At 54.3% G+C, this 17,365-nt stretch overlaps 1 protein-coding gene across 2 annotated transcripts in view; it reads left to right on the forward strand.

Moving 5' to 3' along the window:
- LINGO1 (leucine rich repeat and Ig domain containing 1) overlaps positions 1–17,365 on the forward strand; it is a 541,157-nt gene that overhangs the window by 358,258 nt on the left and 165,534 nt on the right. The gene's annotated exons all lie outside the window — the stretch shown is intronic.

Consider the following 17,365-nt stretch of genomic DNA (forward strand, 5'->3'; position numbering starts at 1 on the left):
CCTTGGACAACTCCGTGAGAAATGTCATTACTATGATCTGGTTAGATTGTGTATTGTGGGGAACGGTCTAATCATAGTGGAGCAGGTTGTCACGGGAGGTTGTTGCCTCCAGGAGACGGACTAGATGGTTTTTGAGGTTTTTTCCAGCTCTGGCTTTTTATGATTCTCTGCTCCATCCTTAAGAAAGGACGGTTTTCTGTAAGGTTTATATTTTGCTGATCACAGACAGAAACAGCTGCCCATTGACAAAGCGTAGATCCTCGTACTCTCTAATGCAGGGGATGTTGGCCAGACAATCCCTTAGTTCTCTCTGAGGACAAACAACGGTGCCCTCCAATGACTGTGCTTCGTGAGATGTCTCAATTACGGTCACACGACGTCTTGCTGCACTCCATGACGACTCAACCTACTTCCCAGCTCTCTCTCTAGGACAGCTGAAAGAGACAGGAGCAGGTTTTGGCTTGTACTATACATACGAAATCCTAGACTAAAATCTGTGAACTGTCAGTTTGATACAGGCAATGCGTGAGACAGCAAACATCAGAGCTGACTGGGCTAAGGCAGTTTCTCAGCACGACAGTCCTCTGGAGAGAACAAAGAGATCTTTCAATGCAGAATGGAATTTAGTTTCCTAATGGGGAAAAAGAAAAAAACTCAGTACGATTCAAGAATCTCTTTACACAGAGCTGGGAAAGAAATAATTCTGGTTGGTTCTACACGGATGTGTGCGCGCCAATCGGTGACCACTTTTGAAGATGGAACTGTAGCTGTACCATGGATTAGAGCAGAGGCCAGCAAGCATTCGGAGGCCGAGAGCCAAAATTTGACCTTTTGACGCAGTGTGCAGTCCGATTGCCGTGATACTTTTTAAAGTCACTAATAGTCCTACTGGCAACAGCTTCAGTAATAAATACATTAAGATGCAGAGCTTTACTGTTCAGGTGGTGCTTGCTGGCATTAGCTGGTCTTTTGTTAATCCACAGGCCGCCTGGCCTGGCTTTGAGCCAGCTCCTGGCTGAGTGGGGAAGGAGAGGCAGGGCTGAGCTCCCACCTCACGTGCCCATGAAAATTGGCTTACGTGCCACTCTTGGCCCCCCTGCCAGGGCTTGCTGACCCCTGGGTTAGACGGGAGGGAGCTGTCTGCTTGGGTCTCCTTGGGAAGGAGGCTTGTGTTGCTAACCTGGGGCTGGCTGGAAGGTGGCGTTCTTCCTCTGGGCGTGTTTCAGAAAGGAGAGCATGTGAGCTGGACTGGTACTGGGTGTGTCGCAGGTCCTTATTCTCTGCTCAGGGCAGAGGGCAGGCTTCCGGGATCCACCCACTGCAGGAAAAACAGGCACACATTCATGTGCTCCACTACCCTCTTATATGGACTTCAGTAAGGGGCATCAAATGGTGCCACACAGCCCTGGGGATTCATAGAATCATAGAACAATAGAGCTGGAAGAGACCTAAAAAAGCCATCGAGTCCAGCCCCCTGCGCTAAGCAGGACCAAACCTCCTTCCTCTTTCATCAACTCTAATGTGGTAGGGGCTGTATAGGCACAGGGAAGGGGGCAATCCCTGCCACCGGAGAGGGATGCAAAGGTGACATTATCAGCCGTATTCTGCAGAGGGGGAGAATGAAGGACCAAGTATCTGGGGTTTGCAGAGGGGTGAAACGCCTTCCATAGCATTGAATTCAGTGGGAGCTGGGGAGCTGATGTCTTGGCCAACCCCAGCCGTGTGTGTCCGTGGGTCTCAGCCAGTGAGCCACAGGCCTCTTGTGGGCCAGTCAGCACACAGGTGTGGCCCATGTGATGTCCTTAGGGCCATATAGGTGGTATATATACATTGTGTGGACGCGACCTGCAGAACACTCCAAGCTGCGTAGGAGGACTGCAATGGTGACAAGCTTGGGAAGCGCTGGTATCCATTAAATGGTTTACCAAAGGCTTGCGTCTGAGTTGGGAATTCAGCCCAAATGCCCACAGACCAGTTGAGGGCCTTACCCCCTAAGGCCATGTTTCTTCCCTATTGCCAAGTGCTCTGCTTGCTCTCTGAAGAGACTGATATGACACATGGCCTGGACTGACCCATCTCTTTGTGTGTGTGTGTGGAGGGAGAGTGTGAAGTGGCAATAATTATTTGTGTGCAAGCTGCCTGGAGAAGCCCGGGTGGGCAGAGAGATGATTACCCGTGGTGACGGGAAACGAAAGCCTCTCTGGAGAACAGGTGACCCCGGTGACCATTCTGGTCTTTCTCAGTCACTGGTCACCCATGTGTTGTTTTCTACATTAAACCTTGTCCCTTGGCTGCGAGCTGCATGTTATATTCCATATCAACATGCTGGGAGAAAGAGAAATGATCGACCGTCGTCCTCACACTTCGTCATTATAATAAGGCTAACAGAAGGCTGATTACTGGGATCATTTATCAGCCGACACCTGCATTCACCAATCCCAGATTACAATAAAATGTGCCACTGCCTTGGCATCAAGCCCAATGGTGGAGTGCAACTCCACAGTGGCAGGGTCTGGAGGAGAGTATCCATCCACTAGTAGAGAGGGAGCAAGATGCTGATGGACCAGGCTGTTGTGGACTTGGGTGGGCATACGGGAGTCGTTGTATTCTGTCATACTGGTGACTTAGAACAAGAGGCAGAACAGCGACCTGCTCAGGGAGAGCCCTTTAGCGGCTCAGGATTGCAATCTGTTGTGTGGAGATGCACTGTTTCTTTAGCACAAGCGGGTGGTTGGAGGTGAAGGCTGGGTATGCGCTGATGGAATAATGCAGAACGGCCCACCGAAGTCACATGGGCACTGTGTTCTGTTTTAACCCCAAAAGGAGGGGGAATCCAGAAGGCTGGATTCTTTGGGATGCCCAGGAGTGAATGAACATATGATTGTAATTTCCTTCTCAACCAATGGTGTGGAGTAAAGGGGGGCTGATCCTTTTGTATGGAGCCCAGTAGAACCGGTCAAGACTATTTTTGTGCTCAAAATGTTTTTCTTTTTAAACAAAACAAAATGGAATTTTTCAATTTTAGTCCAAAAATTTCCGGGTCTGTTAAAAAAAATGGACATCAAAAATGCTTTGGTTGGATATTGGGTGTGGGAGGAGGCTGTAACTTTTTAGTTTGGTTGTTGAAGACCGAGTTCTTTTACCAAATGCTGAAAACTTTTACCAAAAATGGGATTTAAAAAAGATTTTTGCTTCAGTTTTTCACTGAGGGAGGGGACAAAAGACAAATTTTAAGAAAAATATGTGGCAGAGTTCAACTAATTTGCTGTAGACAGGACAATCTCACAAGCACAGGTAGAACCTCTCTCGTCCAACAACACCCCTAAGCCAGCATGAGTTTAGTTAGCCGGATGATTGCTTATCGTGGATGTGGCCGAGTTTCCCGTGGTCCCATAAAGTTTGTTTCCAGCCACCAGTCCTGGCTGTCAGTGTTCTGGGCTGTTATTTAGCTGTAATTTACCCCGAAATGTCTTCCAGGAGCCCAGTGAGCAGTGGAGTTGTTGGTAATGGGCTAGACAATATTGACCTCCTGTGGTCCAGCAAATTCTCTCATTCAGCACAGGTCAGGTCCCGAGGGTGCCAGAAGAGAGAGGTTCAACCTGTAATATGACGAGATTCCTCTTAACCATTCCTGTCCAGCAGGTACACAGAATATTGCCCCTGTTTGTCTTACATTAGGGAACTTTCATATTTTTGGCCTCAGTCCTGCCATCAGGCCCAACGTGTCACCTCACGGACCTCAGTCAAGGTGGCAGCCCAGTGAGAACTGGCAACCTCCAAGTCTCATTTAATTCCATGAATATCCGGTGAAGGAAGGATCGTTTTCCCAGGCAGGGTGCTTCTGGGCTCGGCCTGCGGCTTAGCGAGGCAGAGAGAGGTGCTGTCCTGGAGCTGTCAGCTCTCACCTTGTGCCCCCGAATGGGCTTTTTAAATAAATCCTAGGAAATACATATGTGGCTTCTTTGGACTAGCTCATGCTCATGCTCATGCTTCACAGAGACCTTTCCCTTAGTGGGAATTGTAATCGTATTGCAGGACAGACTCTCTTGTGCTAGGCGCTGTACAAAACCAGAACAAGGCAGTGCCTGCCCCTCGGTCCTCTCTGCACACACGTCACCTTGTAGTCCTCCATCACCTCAGTGTTGCCAGGTGCAGAGGTGATCACTGGGGCCAGGTGATATTTGATGCTTTTCGTAAGGCCCCAGCTCCTGGCTTCATGGGGTTACCAGAGAATCGTGGCTTCTGTTATTTTCTAAAAAGGGGAAGTTTCCAGCCCTCGTGTCTGTGGTTGAAAAGGCTGTAAAAGTGAACTTCGTTTGCCTTTGAGCGGAGCCTTCCAGGTGACTCATCTGCTTTCTTTAAACCTTGTGACTTGGGGAAACGCGGCCTGTGCTTTTTCAGTTGGAACCTACTTTCCCGTCGGTCTGAGCTCTGCCTGGGGATGGGTCAGTCTCATCCGTGTCATTTGGGACAGGACTCCCAAGGGAGGAGTACTGCAGAAAGGGCCCACAAGGCTGAGCATGAGTCAACAGTGCGACACTGTTGCAAAAACAAAACTAACTTGATTCTGGGGTACATTAACAGGAGTGTTGTGAGCAAGACACGAGAAGTCATTCTTCTGCTGTACTCTGCACTGATTAGGCCTCAGCCGAGGTGTTGGGTCCAGTGCTGGGCCCCACCTTTTCGGAGAGATGTGGAGAAATTGGAGAGGGGCCAGAGAAGAGCAGCTAAAATGATTAAAGGTCTAGAAAATATGACCAATGAGGGAAGATTTAAAGAATTGGGTTTGTTTAGTCTGGAGAAGAGAGGACTGAGATGGGATGGGACAGCAGCTTTCAAGCACTTAACAGGGTGTTACAAGGAGGAGGGAGAAAAATTATTCTCCTTGGCCTCTGAGGATAGGGCAAGAAGCAATGGACTTAAATTGCAGCCAGGGAGGTTGAGTTTGGACGTTAAGAGAAAAGTCCTGGCTGTCAGGGGGGTTAAGCACTGGAATAAATTGCCTGGGGTAGTTGTAGAATCTCCATCGCTGGACGTACGTAAGAACAGGTTGGATAAATATCTAACAGGGATGATATCAAGGGTGCTTGGTCCTGCCATGAGGGCAGAGGACTGGACTTCGTGAGGGGGGTCCCTGCCCGTTCTCGTGTTCCGTGATTTAACAGCTCCATCAGCAAGCGAGTTTCCTGCAGCGGCTGGCTGGTGATACCCCAGGTCCACCCCTTGGCCGTTCCCAAACCCTTCTGAAATTCAGCCCCAGAGACCGCCCAGGCTGCTGTCTGCTGTGCTCCCCTTCCCCGCCTCCCGACGGACATACGAAGGTGAGGGCAGAGCGACACTCGCACGCACAACCGTCTTTGCCCAGAGGCATCCACGTTTGGCCACGAACCGCCCCCAGCCTCCTCCTGCAGCCGCTCAGATGAGCGATGAAGGGGTTTGTGCCTCACCCCTTTCCCAAGGCTCAGGCGCAGCACTGTCAGAGCGGCCGACAGATGGGACACAGCAAGGTGCCTCACACTGGTCCATCCCTCTTCTAACTCAGCAGCTTATCGGACAGGTCTTCCTCCTCCTCCTCTGCTAGAGGAGAGGCCTCTGGGCGTGGGACGGGATCCCAGAGCCAGGCCCTCTGCTAGCGTGATGTGGTTCGGTTGTGCTAGTGGAACAGAGGCTCTCAAAGAGCTTGATGAGGCTCCAGGTCTGAAGCCTGTCGTCATGCCCAGCGAGCAGGGAGAGATCCTTGTGGGAGAGATGGGAAAGGCGAGGCCTGGAGCCGCACAGAGGGTCAGGAGCAGCTCTGGGATCAGTCCCCGTTCCTCCCTCTCTCCATGCCGGAGAGTCACTGTAACAGTCTTTGTCCGTGTCGCGGGAGTGAGGGGGGAAGGTGGCGCCGGCTCCCCCACCCTCTGCTCACTGGCCAGCAGGAGATTCCTGACAAGCCGTATTTCATGGCGGGTGGGGCAGAGGGCCCAGCGCCTTGCCTGGCTGCTGCTGCCAGGGTCAGCAGATGGCTGGAGCAGTGGGCGGACGTTGAGCAGAGTGCCCCATTGCCTGTCTCTGGCTGGCCCTAGGAATCCCCTCTGTGTTCCTCCTGAAGCAGCAGCTGCCATGTGTCCCTGGCCATCAGCTCCCTGTCTGCTTCCGCCCTCTTCTGCTCCAGCTGAGCCTTCTCCGCCGAACCCCTCAGTGCCTCGTTCTGGCTTCAGAAGCTCCCAAGGATGCCTCCGGGAGTATCAGCAATAGGAGAACCGGTCCAAGGAGGGAGGGGAACAGAACAGCGAGTGAGATGCGGGTGGGGGGGCTGAGGAACATGTGGGAGGGGGAGAAAGGCACGTGCCAGGAGGGTCACAGGTGAGGCGGGGAAAGCAGGGAGCTGGCAGGGACACTGGCTCCTGTCCAGAAACACGTCTATCCAGGGATCGCAGCCCCCGGCGCAGTCAGTACTTTATCTGAGAGAGAGAGAAAACATTCCCACCACCAATAACTTCATTCTGCTGAACAGTCCGCTCCGTGCCAGCAAGGCCAGCGGGAGCCCAGACGTCCCCTCAGCGTGATCTGCCTGAGGTGGGGGAACTGGCCCAGCGGCCCCTGGAGAGGTCCCCGGAGAAGGGTGAAGGGTTGGAAGTAGGAGTTGCTGCCTGCTGGACTTTCAGGAATGAGGTGGTGGGGATGAGGAAAGAGCCAAGTGAAAGAGGAGAGGAAGGAGAGAATGTAACAGAGAAGGAAGGAGAGAGCAACGGAGCCAAGGAGGGAACGGGGAGAGAAGACAGCAGCAGGAGAGGGACTGAGCTGCCTGGGAGGCCGCCAGAGGCTCACCCCACCTTCACAGAGGGGTTGGGAAGGAGACAGGCAGCTTCACACAGTGGTGCGGCCCTAGGCAGAGGGAGCCTGTGCTCTGCCCTAGTGCAAGAGGCTGTCCCTCGGGGGGCTTCCACCCCACCAAACAAATGGACAAAGGATGGGAGGGGTGGCCGCTGGGGCCTTGCCTGCCTCCCCGCTGCACACACAGCCCTGACCTGGGGCAGGTGGTGGCGTCACTCAGAGCAGCACGCCACAGCTGGCTGTCACCTTTGCCTACTGTGCAGAAGGCCCCTGGTGCACAGCCAGGCAGAAGCATGAGATCTTTCACCCTGGGGCTCCCTGCTTTGTATGCCGCAAGTTGTGAGCTTGATCCTTGTTGGGGGCTCAAGTGTACTTCATGGTAGCGGATTTAAATATCTAGGAGCAGATTAGGTAAATCTGACTCTGGGATGGTGCTAGGTCACTCCCGTGAGGGTGGTGGACTGGACTTGGTGACCTCTCGAGGTCCCGTCCAGCTCTGAGTCTCTGCTGTAAACACGCTGGGGTGATGTCCTGAGGTGGCTGCTCTCCCTCGAGTTGGGTTAACCACAGTGACGGCAAGTCCTCAGGTGTGCTCGCTCAGCCAGAGCCCGGGGCTGGTGCCCAATGCACTAAGCCACACGGTCTCCTCTTCCCCTTTCATTTCGCGCACTCCTCTGCCGAGACACCTCTCCCCGAGCTCCCAGGAAGACTCTTCTCTGTCCCCTGCCCCGTGTAGGTCAAACTGGCAGCAGACACGAAGCCGAGGAGACGTCTTGTCTATTGTATTAGCAAAAATAAATATGAATAGTGCAAAATGCTAATGGGCCGGCGAGAGAGACGGGCGCACCATCTGACAGTCGCATTGCGCATGCAGGGCCTGCTCCCCCGCAGGAAGGTGAGCGCTCAGGAAAGGAAAGGGGAGAGAGCCGGATGAGTAGCACTGTTCGAAGCCCCCCCCGTGAATGGGGCCTGGGTCTAGAGAGATTAGCACCTGCTTCCACAGCTGATTTTTTTTATTTGTTTTTGAGCCGGATGCTCTGGGTGACCCAGCCTGGTGCTGGAGCTTCAGAGCAACTGCGAAAGGCGCCGCCTGGAAAAAATGCAGCTCTGTGAGTGCTGCTCAGCAAGAATAACGCTGGCTGTGCCCTCTCCCTGCCCCCCGCCGCCAACGTGGGAATGGGCTGGTCAGGTCACAGTGCTGGTATGGCCTAGTGGGTTCCTGAGGCTGGCCTTCTCTCCCCAGGGCTGAACCATTTTGGCCAAAGCGGGTGCTTAAAGGTAGGCGTCTAAGGTACCGGTCCCTGTCCAGAGCTGTGAGTTGGCACGTTTCTACCCGGGACCTACAGAATGGTGCGAACACTCGGATGTGGGCAGATGGTGGGCCAGAGCTTGGCTGACTTACGCTAGCTGAGCGCCTGGCTCATCAGCCTGAATTGCTCAGTTTCCCCAGCCGTGCCGTGAGGAGCCTCACACTCCTGCCTGGACAGGGATGTTGTGGAGCTTGTGGTAAGCGGCGAGAGAGCAACGCATGTCTGGCACGCGGGAAGCCCAGCCGCTGAGCGTTCATATGCTGCAGTCCCCTGGCGTGGGGCAGCACAGTGCTCAGGGCTGGGACTGCAGAGCATGCGGCTCTTGGAGGGGGGCTCGTGGCTTACAGGTGCACTGCTGAGCTGCCCCAGCTGGCAAGCGGGAGGCTAGTCTGTGAGCCCTGGGGGCAGCGACAGCCATTGTGGGTGTGACCAGCACCCAGCCCAAGGGAGGTCTGTTGCCTGATAGAGGCTCCTGCAGTGAGACCAGTGTTGCACCTGGGGAGATGGGTCCACCAGAGCTTGCCCGTGCATGGGGCTTGCGCTATCTGCCCTGGATGCAGCAGGTTCCCTTTCCTCGTGCACTGGCCTCACTGCAAGAACCAGGGACAGAGTGCAGGGCAGCAGCTGGGCCTCCTCCCCAGGCCCCCTACACTCCTGAGAGGAAAGGGCAGGTGGTCCAGAAATAGTGGTGAAATAGGTGGGAGATTTTCCGGAGACCTGGTTAGACTTTGAGTTAGCCCCAGGCACAGGGGCAGCTGTTCTGGGGAGCTCCTTGCACTGCACTTAACTGGGGTCTTTCCATGACCACCTAGGATATTTCAAAACCTCCTGAGCCTCCCTCCTTCCCTGACTCTGAGCTGTTCCCACGGTGCCCTCTCTCCACTCACAGGCCTCTTGCCAGCTTGCTGCCCTCCTGCATCCCACCTCTCCTCTTGCTTGTTGAGCAGCCTGCACCTTCCCTCAGCCCTGGAGGACACTGCTCTGTCTAAAGGACGTGATCACGAGTCCCTCCCTGGAGGCTGAGTTGGTGATAGGAGCCTCGACCCTCTCTGCTGGGCCTCCTGCACCCTGCTCTGCCTGCAGCACCCGAGAGCATCCAAGGCGTGGAGCCAGCAGACAGTCTGCCAGAGAACAGTGCAACCAATTCAACTTTAAAGGGGGAGCAAACCTCTCGGATGCTCTGCCCCATTTTGCAGGACATCTAGCTTTGGAGCTCATTTGGGGGCGTGTCCAGCCATCCTGCCATGCCGACTGCCCTGCACGCTGACATCCGCTGCACGTGGGCCTTAAAGGGGGAGCAGCCTGTCCTTTGCAAAAGGTCTGACGGGCTCCCAGTATGTGCTATGGGTGCCGTAAGCCAAGCACCTGCATTGATCTTCCCTAACAGGTTTGAAGTCGGGCCGAGACGAGGGACAGTAAATCTCAGGCATCTGTGGCTATGTCTCCATTGACCACGGAAGATCGACCACTCAGGTTGGATCTTCTGGGGTGCCATTTTGCGCATGCATGAAACAGCACATTCCAGGATCGACGTCGACCACAGAACTCCTCGCGAGTCCAAGGATTTAGGAAGGTCGACGGGAGGAACGCTCCTGTCGACGGGAGGAACGCTCCCGTCGACCTTCTGCTGCAAAGACGGCTACCAAAGGTGACGGACGCAAAATCCGATTTTTAGGTACACAACTGGCATGCACAATTTTAGGTATCAGCCATCGATCTTCCAGGTGAGTATAGTGACAGCCCATGACTCCTGGGTATTTGGGTTAAAAATAGATGAGAAGCCACTGGAGGTTTTTCCGACAGTCGGAGAGTGACTTCCCGACACGGGATCGGAGGTGGTATCTCCACCACACGTCTCAGAACGGCGTGTTCAAGTTAAACAAGGGGACAAAGCAGAGTGGAGAAGGAGCAAGCAAGACGGGGCTGCGTTACAGTCTATGCCTTTTGGTGTATGCGCTGATACTTTGTGGTTAATTACACCCTGACATGCACAAAGGGGAAAAAAGGATTTTCAAAAAGCTTTTTAAAAAATTACCTTCCATTAAATATTCAGGACATGCTGCTACTTTAAAAACAAAAAATCTTGCGTAATTACTCCTGCCAGGCTTTTTCCAATTCTCTGGATTTCATTGCATTTGGAGAGAGGCAGAACAAACATTTGTCCTCGTTAATAGAGAGACACATTGCGGGGAGGGATCGTACTGATTAGGAGAGACGTTGCCATCTTAAAATAATGTAAACAGGGGATGAATTGGTGCCAACCCTCTCCATGGTGTCTGGGAGTCTGGATTGTGGCACAGCTGGCGGAGGAGGGAGGTTCGCTGTGCGAAGGATCTCTTACCATCTGAGAGCACGAGGGTCTGCGCTGGCAGCGCCCTGGTGAGGGGGAGCCCATTCCATAAGCGCACGAGGGTATTGCACTGGTAGTGCCCAGCGGGCTCGCACAGCGTGTGTGATGGGGACTGTGGTGGAAGTCCCCAGCGTGGCGGCGTGACAGCTGTCCTGTTCTGGCTAGTGATGATAGCTATTTGGTGCTTTTCCCCCTGGGTGCTGCATTGGTTTCGCACCTGTAGCCAGCACAGCAGTCTCCGAGAGAACCCCCAAAGACCCCAGAATCAGATGTGGGAGGGAGGCATCAGGCCAGGTTTATTGTCAAATGACGCACGGTCTCCAGCTCTGGAGATCAGATGTCTGTGGTTCTGCTTGCGCAGGGGTTCCCAAACTTTTCAGCATCATGCCCCACCCTTCTGATTTTTGAGAAACCCTCTCGCCCCCCCACACCTCCTCTTTACCATCATCCAACCCCCCCCTTAACAAAAAATTCAATTTGTAATTTAAAATAAACACAAAAACTTGATTATAAAATGTTATTTAAAATTAAAAACAAGCACAAATAGCTTTTTCTTGGCTCTTTGTGGGTGCCTGGTGCGGCCTCAGCTGGCCGAGTGCCTGAACCCCATGCCAGCTGCCAGAGCTGCCTGCATCAGCCACCCGCCCAGCCGAGACCCCTCCCTTCCCCTCCCCTCCCACAAAGCCAGGCACCCCCAGCCCCCCACCAAACCCCATCCTCCTCCCCCAACCCACACTCACTCACCTTTGCAGGGGGCAACCAGCTGCATGTAGGTCTTCGCCGGCCACCTGCTTTTTCTAGCGCCTGCACTGGGTTGCCCACGTAAAATGGCAGGGGCTGAGAGCCAGAAGCAAAGGTCAGATCTCTCTTCAGGTGGGGGGGAATGACGGAGGGGCTGGATCGCCTCGCATCCCCCTGCCCCCCAGAATTTCTTCACGCCCCGCCAGTTTGGGAGACCATGTGCTAGGACATGGGCTCCTCCACAATGGTCTCAGCTCAGTCAGTGATGGGATTTCCCAGTGCCCCCTCGGCTGGGCAAAGACAGCCTCTGTCAAGCACCTCTCCGTATGCAGACACAAACAAGTGCCGCGCCATTCCTGGCGTAGCAGGACGTCCCGCTGGGCCATATTCTGAGCCCGAGTCAGTGTGTTCCTGGCATCCACCGGGAGTGTGTTGGTACCACGGTGTTTCCTTACGCAGTGTTCTTCAGTCACCTTCTAGAACACGTTTACGAGCTGTGCCTCGTCCCTCTCCCTTCTGTGTGTATCTGAAACAGCAGCCCTGTTCTGCCAGATCCTCTGAGCAGGGCCTGCCTTCTGCTCACAGCTCAGCGTTGCTTTCTAGTCGTAAAGTTTTAACATTTACCAAGGCCTCACACCAGGCCTATGTTTCAGGCGCTCTTCTGACTACCTGCCCACGTGGAGGATAGACTTGCAGGACGCAGGGCTTATGTTACTGAGTGCTAATGGCTGTTTTACTCTGAGAAAACACCCTCATTGTCGGCACGTGATAGGCAGGGGAATGCTGAGGCAGAAGAGTAACAAGTAAGCATAACCCAGATTCTCTGCCGGGGTAGGAGAGTGAGATTTAATTGGTGCACGGCTGTGACTGTGCTAAGGCACATTCCTTTCCCTCCATCACCTGTAACAATGCCGCTACCCCCAAGCTTGGGCAGGATCCATGCTAGGGTAGCATCAGTGCCCCTGGAGAGCCGATTGGCCTGTCGCCTCTGAAACCTGCTGCTAGAAATGGTGCCGGGTTTCCCATTCTTTGCTTCCTCGACAGGTATGAGACTGATTTTCCGAGCTATCCACACAGCAGGCTCACTCTAGGTTTCTCATCGGCTGCCTCCAGCATCAGCACTCCTGCCCGTAGAGGTGGGTAAGAAAGGGAGGGAGGACACCACTGAGATCGGCTGCTGTGTACTCCCCAGGAAAACATGCTGTATTTACAACCACTTTACTGACCACAGCCTTGCTTTAAGAGACAATCCCCAGGTCACACAGTGCGTCTCTGGCAGCATCTGGAATAGCTTTCCCCACCTCTCCCCTTTGCCTCCCTTGACTCTCAGCCTGTGGGCCCAGTCCCAGTGTCACCTCTCTGAGGAAAGCAAGGGAGTTTAATGCTCCAATCACAGGGCCTTTTCCATCCCACGGCACTTCCCGCCGTGTGCCGGAGTGTGGGCGAAGGAGGTGGCTGGCATTTTATGAATTAATCAAAGACAATGGTGTTTGGTGGAGCAGTTGATTTAAAGGGCCCTCTAGCAAGCATGTGTGTAATAGGATTTCTTATCCCGGCCTGGCTCTGTGCACGCCTGCCAATAGGAGCTGTTCCAGCTCACAGCCACATCCTGGGGAGGCGGGCAGAGCGTTCTTTTCATCTCCAAATAAAACAAACCGGAATGCTGAAGACAATAATATTGACTTTCATCATTGATATTCCAGTTTATCTGAGTTATAATTAGTAATTCTGGCGCCGTGCAGGCACAGCTCCTGAGCTCATTATTTCCGGGCAGCGGTTTCATGCCATCACAGAGAATACCGACACCCGGCGCTTTCGGGGAGACCTGTGGGACGGAGGCAGACCCAGAGGGAGGGAGAGAAGGATGGAGAGGAGAGAGTGAGAGATGAGATGCGGGAGACTGGACTGCAAAATCGAAGCCAAAGAGCTGTTGGGAGAAGGAAGGACTTAGGGTGGCGGGAGGGAACAGATACTAGCACCCAGAGAGGACCAGAGGCTGAAAGACAGAGCCGCAGGGTGCGTCTTCACTTCAGTCTTCCAGGGCTCAATTTCACACCCCCCGTGGGGACGTACAAATCGAACTGGCCAGGGTCAACGATTGATCCTGGTACTCCTCGTTCTCCCGTCACCTGGCCGTCCTCGCTGAGGGAGGTTAAGCCGGCAGCGGCACGTCAATTCCAGCTTAGCAATTGCTGTAGGTGGAATGATGACGCTACAGTCAACGTTAAGGTCTGGTCACGTAGCCCTGGCCATAGACTCGGGAGAGGAGATAAGACACGTGGAAGGCAGGGAAGGAGCTCCACAGAGGGAGGCGCGAGCTTGGTGAGAATGCAGGGAGGCTGGAGCAGTCTGCTGAGGCTTCTCTGGTTCTCTGCTTCCCCGGAACAAGGAAATCTGAGCTGATGGCTGCTTGGGAAGAGGAGCTGAAGGCAGAGGGGCTCAGGGGGAGCAGAATTTCTCTCTCGAGTCCGGGTGGTATAACAAGGCCACAGGTGCAGTGATTTCAGCTCATTCTGCCCTGAAGTCTTGCCTCTGGGATTTAAATGGGAGCCGCCCCCAAAACTCAGCCCAAAGCACCACACTGGGTGATTCTGGAGTTTGAAGTGAAACCTCCAAGCAGGCAGGGGTGGAAGTTTCACCTGCCGGCGATGATGGAGCTGGGCCCAGGCCTCAACCTTCAGAGCTGAACGCAAAGTCTCCCTGAGTTCAAGGATGTGTGGTTTCAGCCAGTACCAAAATAAGACTTGGTGTCCACTTTCTCCAGCTGTTAGGGGCTGTTTTGATTTCATCCCATCATTGTGGCAGTCTTTGCACCACTTAAGAGGCATTAACACTTAAGAGGTACAGGCATTAACAATACCCTCCCAGCCCTTCTCTGAGCTTAGGGTGATCCCCATTTTAAGGAGGGGAACTGAGATGCAGAGATGAAGAGACTTGCCCAGGGCCACACAGGGCATCTGTGTCAGAGCCAGGATTAGCCTTCACCTCCAGCTCCCAGTCCTGAACTCTCTCCCTGTGATGGAGTGTTTGCCCCACCCGAGCCAATGAACCACACAGGGCACCCTGGTGATGCGTGGGCTTGATTTAAATGGCTGGCGCCTGGGGGAGAAGCTGGCTAAGGTATAAAGACAGGAAGTTGGCAGCAGAGGGTGGCTGCAGTAAGTTGGTTGTGAGGAAAAAGTTTACCCAGAAGCACGGCGCAACTGCCTGTGGGAGGTGGAGTAGGAGGCAGCCCAGGGAGTGACAGTGAAGTTAGGGAGCATGCAGAGAAAGGCTGCTGACTGTAGTGGGTAGCAGGTTCAAAACTAATAAAAGAAAGTTTTTCTTCACACAGCGCACAGTCAACCTGTGGAACTCCTTGCCAGAGGAGGCTGTGAAGGCCAGGAGTCTAACAGAGTTTAAAAAAGAGCTCGATAACTATTTGGAGGTTAGGTCCATAGATGGCTATTAGCACGGGGTAAGGGATGGTGACTGGCCTTTTGTCGAAGGCGGGAGATGGATGGCAGGAGACAAATTGGTTGATCATTGTCTTTGGTTCACCTCGTCTGGAGCACCTGGCATTGGCTACTGTCGGCAGACGGGATACTGGGCTAGATGGACCTTTGGTCTGACCCAGTGTGGCCGTTCTTATGTTCTTATGTAGTGTCCCTGGTCTGGCCCGCGGAGTAGCAGGTGAGTCGGGTTCTACGTCCAGTCTCTGAGAAGCGGTTTGGGACTGTAGGACACACCAAAGGGAGAGCTGTTCTGGAAGCACTTTGGTGCTCCAGGAAGGGGAAACCACAGGGCGACCGAGATGGCGCTGCAGCAAGGGGCAGGCCCCAGCGCGAGAAAGCGATGGTCGCTCGGAGGGGAGCTGTTCCCCATGAGGGCTGCCCCAGCAATGAGCAGAGAGCTTGGTGCCACGCCCTGATCCAGCCAGCCCTTCTCCTGGTTTTGAGAGGGGCAGGCGTGTGTCAGGCACCACAAGCAGAGCTTCCGCGGCGGTGAAGGCATCTGGTTGCGAAGCCTCAGGCCTGCCTGCCGCAGCCCAGGGGGGGAGTCTTGCGACAACGTGCTGCAGACAAGGGGGTGGTGCTGTCGCTACGAGTGTGAAACAGGGAAAAACTGTAGAGAGGTGAGAGCAGCCCAGGCCCCACCATTGTCAGGTGTGGGGGGGAGCCAGGCGTGTCAGAGGAGATGGTGCTGGGTGACTGAGGGAATAGCCGATACAGAACCATAGAACGCCAGACTGGAAGGGACCTCAAGAGGTCATCAAGTCCAGTCCCCTGCGCTCATGGCAGGACCAAGCTGTAGAGGCGTCTGGGTTTCCCCTCCATCGTGGAGTAAAACGTCTGCTGTGCTGCTCCCTCCCCAGCCTCTTCCATGAAAATCCCGTCTGTGCTCCGTAAAATAAACTCGCTTCACTCCCGGAGCTCATAATGCAGAGCACCCAAGGGAGCCCGTTCTGTTGCCCCGCCGTAGGGCCAGCGCGGGGAGAAGGTAACCCATGAGGGAGGGGGCAGGTGCGGAAGCTGGTTGCTCCTGAGTACTCGGTGCATCCTCCCAGATTGGTCTGGGGGCCCATTTCCTGCCTCTGTTTTTGTGTCGCTCCATTAAATTCTGATCCCTGCCTCAGGTTTGAAAGATGGTTTTCGGTACACAAAGTCTGCAGCATTATCAATTCCACAGGAACCACTGTCGCAGCAGCCTCAGGGACCAGCGAGCAGCGAATGCAAATGCAGGGCAGTGTTTTTATTAGGATTTAAATGAGTTTAGGGCTGTTTAGAATTACAATGCGATTTGAGTCAGGAGGGGCTTATAACACTGGTACAAGTTCATATATTATACAACAAACGGGCCAAGCCTCAGGACTCCAGCCTGAGTGTGTTCCATAGCGAGCCGGGGAAATGAACTCGCCTCTGTCAGAATTCCACCAGATCTGGGCTCCGGGGTTCTCCCATTCTCCGTAGGGCCAAGGCAGTGGCTTCTCGGGGAGTGCTGAGCAGGCCGGGTGCTTCACCTGCCGAAGGCAGGGACAGTTTGATGCCCAGAGCACGTGGAGAAGGGGACCCCACCCACCTGGGTGTGGGCTGCTGTCCCATGGAGCAGCACCTAGCCCACGTCACGGGAGAAGACTGGGTCTATTCTCCAGCCTTCGCTGAGAGCCAGCTACCTTTTGGCTCAAGCTGTAGTGCTTGTGCACAAAGCTCTAGAGGTCCCAGGTTCAAGCCCACCTCTGGGCAGTTATACCCCCCACGTAGACAATAATAACCACCGTGCCATTGGGCAAGCGCAGTGGTCTCTGCTCACCTGAGTCCTGGAAGGAGACTAGCAAGAGGCACTGGAGGCTGGGATTAAGGCACAATGGCAGTGCCGCGTGGGAATTTTCTGCTTGCATTTTCCCTGGCTCAAGACGAGCACTTGGACCTTGCTCCACAGCCCGCTGAAGTCAGCGGAAGGCTCCCCGTGGCTGGAGAGAGCTTTTTGGGCCTTGCGTTCGTACCCTCCCTGCCCCGCACCTTGCACGCATGCACGCTCAGGTTTCGACAGGCAGGAAGATTTAGCTATGCAAGAAGCCAGTGCCACGGGGAGTGGAGGAAAAGGGGGCTTTGCTGCACCCCCCACATTCTTCTCGTGAGCTGCTCCATCGTCTCCTTTGAATACAGAACCTGGGTTGCCTCAGAGCCTCAGGGAAACAGGGTGCTGCAGTTCAGCAGTAGAAAGACTCCACCAGGTGAGAGGGAGGCTGAAGAAAGGCCCCTCGATAGGCTGTACAGTAAACCCTTGAGGTAAGCGGTGGTTGCATTTCTGCAACCCCTGTGTAACTCGACTATCCCTGCAAGTCGAGGGGAGATGGGAACCAGGATGCAGCCTTGTTCCTGGTTCCCCTGGGCTTGCAGGAGCTGGGAAACTGACCAGCCCAAGAGGACTGGTCAATTTCCTGGCTCCCAGAGTGGCAGAGAGCTGGGAACCAAGGAGCAATCTGATTCCTGTCTCCCCATTGCTTGGGGGACCTGGGAAACTGACCAGCGAGTCAGTTTCTCAGGTCCTGCAAGCAGCAGGGAGTTGGGAGCCTGGCAGCAACCTGGCTCCAGGGTCCCCTCCACTCGCTGAGAGGGGAAATTGAGCAGGGCAGTAGCCTTGGTCAGTTTCCTGGCTCCAGCTG

The sequence above is a fragment of the Carettochelys insculpta genome, chromosome 12 (genome assembly GCF_033958435.1).
Source record: "Carettochelys insculpta isolate YL-2023 chromosome 12, ASM3395843v1, whole genome shotgun sequence".
Classification (NCBI taxonomy): Eukaryota; Metazoa; Chordata; order Testudines; family Carettochelyidae; genus Carettochelys; species Carettochelys insculpta.